Below are 3,644 nucleotides of genomic sequence, written 5' to 3'. Positions count from 1 at the left end.
TTGGACCAAGATCTAAGTCCTAGAGAACTAGGGTTTGAGCTAAAACCATTAACGAGTATTATTAGCGGGTAAAGTTGGAAGCTTCACCCTTAAAAAGGCATTTCTAGTATGTAGATGAAATATAGGGTTTGGATCTGAAGAGTAGGGACTTAATCCTTTAAGATGGCCAAACAGACTGAGGAACTCGGCGAGTCCAGAGAGGGACTCAACAAGTTGAGTCATGTTGTCCCGATTTTGTACAAGGTAGGACTCGATGAGTTTGTAAAGGGAATCGACGAGTTCATTCGCCAAATCCCGACTATGAGTAGCTAGGGAAATTGGCAAGTCAGGGGTGACTCGACGAGTTGGATCTCGATTTCAGGGTTCTGATTTATAGAACTCAGCAAGTTGATGGAGCAACTCGGCGAGTTGAGTCAACCCAGAACGTTGCCTTTGACCATAATGTTGACTTTGACCAGGGGTAAAATGGTCATTTTACCCTAAGAAGGATTATCAGTTCTTGAGTAAGTGTTATTGTGTTAATGATAGTCAGGGAGTCGTTGGATCAACATTCAGAGATTCCTCAGACAAGATTTCATAGTTAGCATACAATGTGATTTTCCTTCGGTGGTAACGGGTTGAAGGCACCGATGTCGGCCCATGTAGAGTAGCTAAGTGTGGGTTGGGCCCATATCTTAGAATTATTTATGTTTAGTAGCTAAGTGTAGGTTGGGCTCGTACCTTAGATTTGTTATGATTACTAGTTAAGTATGGGTAGAGCCCGTATCTTAGTATTATCTGAGAATATTTATGAAGTTTTAGATCATGGTTATACTTGTTGTCTGCATGATACTTCTATGTATGTTTAGTTAGCGGAGTGTGGTGGGGGCTCGTATCTCCTGGATAGCGGAGCATGGGAAAGGCCCATACCTCCTAGCCAGCTGAGTGTCAGTGAGGCTCATATCTCCTAGTTATCAGAGTGTGGGTGATGCCCATATCTCTGAGATAGCTGAGTGTGGGCGAGGCCCGTATCTCATAGTTAGCCGAGTGTGGGCGGGGGCCCGTATCTCCTTCAGTGTGGGCGAGGCTCGTATCTCCTAGTTGCATGTTATATTTTATGTGTATAGTATGGGGTAGTTTGGGAGACTTACTAAGCTTTGTGCTTACAGTTTTATGTTTTGGTTTCAACCTTTCAGGTATTTCCGGTAGCAAAGGGAAGAGCTCGGGATGATTATAGCGCACACACCATTCGTTCAGCTTGGTATGTTTAGACTTTGATTTCTTGCACACGATTTTGATACAATATTTTGTTATGATGATTTGAGATACATGAATTATGATCTTTATTGTGATGTTTGAAAGCATCCATGTGGTAGCATACTACTTCAGCTATGGTCGCAGTGGTATGATAACTAGTGGCAACTAGTTCTAAGAAAGTCTTAGTAGATTTTGGAAAGCATCCGTGTGGCAGCATACTACTTCAGGCGGATCAGTGTTCAGACAGTTTCCGTATTTAGAGAGGTATTGACATATTAGGTCTTCAGGTGTATGAGAAGTATCTAGATGTTGGAACCCCCCATATATAAGAAGTTGAATAGTTAGTTGAGATACAAGTGGACTGGGCTCAACAATAATGATTTGGTATGTGAGGCATGTCAGGGAGCCAAACCATATCGAGACTTCAGGTTTTAGATTGAGTAAATGTGATCATATTTCCAGGGATTCGTTTATTACAGGTTTTAGAACAACGCGAGGGTTGGTTAGGGTTGCCTTGAAAAGGATAGGGTTACGCTTGGGATTGTAGTTCACATTGTTTGGCGTGTAAGGAATGATAAGAAACAATTTCGAGGATGAAATCAAATAATTAGTGGGATGTTGGTTTCGAGAAAGCCACATGACAAGATTTGAACCCATAGGGGTTAAAGTGTAATTGTGGGACTTAATTTGTAATGATTTTTATAAGTCAAGGGGTGCATGTTAGTCTTAGGACTTAATATGTAAGAATTTATGGAAGTGGGGGTTAAAAAGTAAATTTTGGACCTAAGATGAAAGGATTTTGGAGAGGCGGGGTATAATGGGTAAATTTGGGGTTTGTGTTCTAAAAAATATTGCAAGGAGGGACCATTTGTGTTATTTTGGGAAAAACTGGTGGAACCGGGTGTATATGCCTCATTACCATCAAACCCTAACCCTAACCATTCTAACTTCACCTGCCACCCTCCTTTTTCTACAACTTGACTATAGTCGTCATCTTAAGCATCTTCGGTCGTCGAGGTTGCTGGAGGAAACCACCAAGACCGTTGCTGTATTAGGTAGGACCGATCGATGGTGCTAGTCGAGCCTTATCATTGCCACTGCCTGCATTCCGCTGTTTCACCGAGTGGCTGTTGACATCTCCGTTCCTACGACCTCCGGTTTTCCCCATCACCTTCTTCCATGGATGTTGGCGAGCTTGCTACCATGGTTGTTGATGTCAAAGCTACTAACAGGGACTCGAGTAGGCATTTCTTCGTCAATTTTGCTACTGCTGTGCTCGGTGGTTCGAACCACCTTCTACTCTCCTCTCCACTCTGTTTTTTGATACATCGCCACCACCGCTATTGGAGTCTTAAGACCACTGGGAAATAGTCGGGGACGTCTCTCTACCGACAAAGACGAAACGCCACTACTGCGAACGTTTGTGCTGATACTGCCGTTATATTCCGCCACAGGTGGGTGGCCACATCTGTTTTGGGTATGTAAAGTCAGGTGCTGTTGTGATTATTGTTTTTGGAGCCTTTCTGTTGGCCGGAAAACCCAAGGGAACCACCAAGGCTACCAACCGTGGTGGCTGACGCCGCTAGCTCTTTTTTGTCACCCTTAACCGTCGTGTATGGGTGGTCGTGAGTGGGATTCAGTGTTTGTGTGCGTGTGTTTCACGTGTAAGGGTTGTGAGATCGTTCTTTGGCCGAAGATTCGAGGAAAACCCTGTTTCCACCATGCACCATCGTAGGTGGGTGTGTTTTAGTGGTTGTGTGTGTATTAGTGTGTGTGTGTGTGTATGTATTATTAGTATGTGTGTGTGTGTGTTTTGGATGGTATTGTAAATTGTACAAATGGAATAATGGAAAAAAAGTCAAAACCACCACCGTGAGGTGGTGGCTGCCGCCTCCTGCCACCGTGTTAGGTGGCGGTGTGCCTCGTTTGGGATGTTTGGACAAAATGGGCCCCAAAGAAACCCTAGTGGGCCCAATGAGACCCTAATGGGCCCAATGAAGATCTAATGGACCTAAAAGCCCACTCACTTGATTAATGGGCTAGTAATTGGGTTGGAAACCCTAATTAGTGTTTGGAAAACGCTAATTCCATGAAACCCTAAATTTGGATTTATTGGGACTCGCACGTGAATTAATTATTAAACATAAAACATTAAATTCTAAGCATTGACAAATTAACCTAAGGCAATAATGGACTTAATGAATTATGTCCTTAATGGGTAAAGTGAGAAACACTTAACCTTGATCGTCATTTTATGAGAAACCCTAATTTTACTTGGGTTTATTTTTGGGCCTTGTTTTGGGCCTTGATGATTAGATTATTAATGGGCCATCCAAGATCAAGCAAATGGACTAGAATAATTAATGGGTTTTCGGATAAGGCACCTATGAGAGACTTGGGCCTAATTT

The sequence above is a fragment of the Lactuca saligna genome, chromosome 3 (assembly GCF_052625555.1).
Source record: "Lactuca saligna cultivar CGN05327 chromosome 3, ASM5262555v1, whole genome shotgun sequence".
Classification (NCBI taxonomy): Eukaryota; Viridiplantae; Streptophyta; class Magnoliopsida; order Asterales; family Asteraceae; genus Lactuca; species Lactuca saligna.
This window is presented reverse-complemented; position numbering follows the sequence as displayed.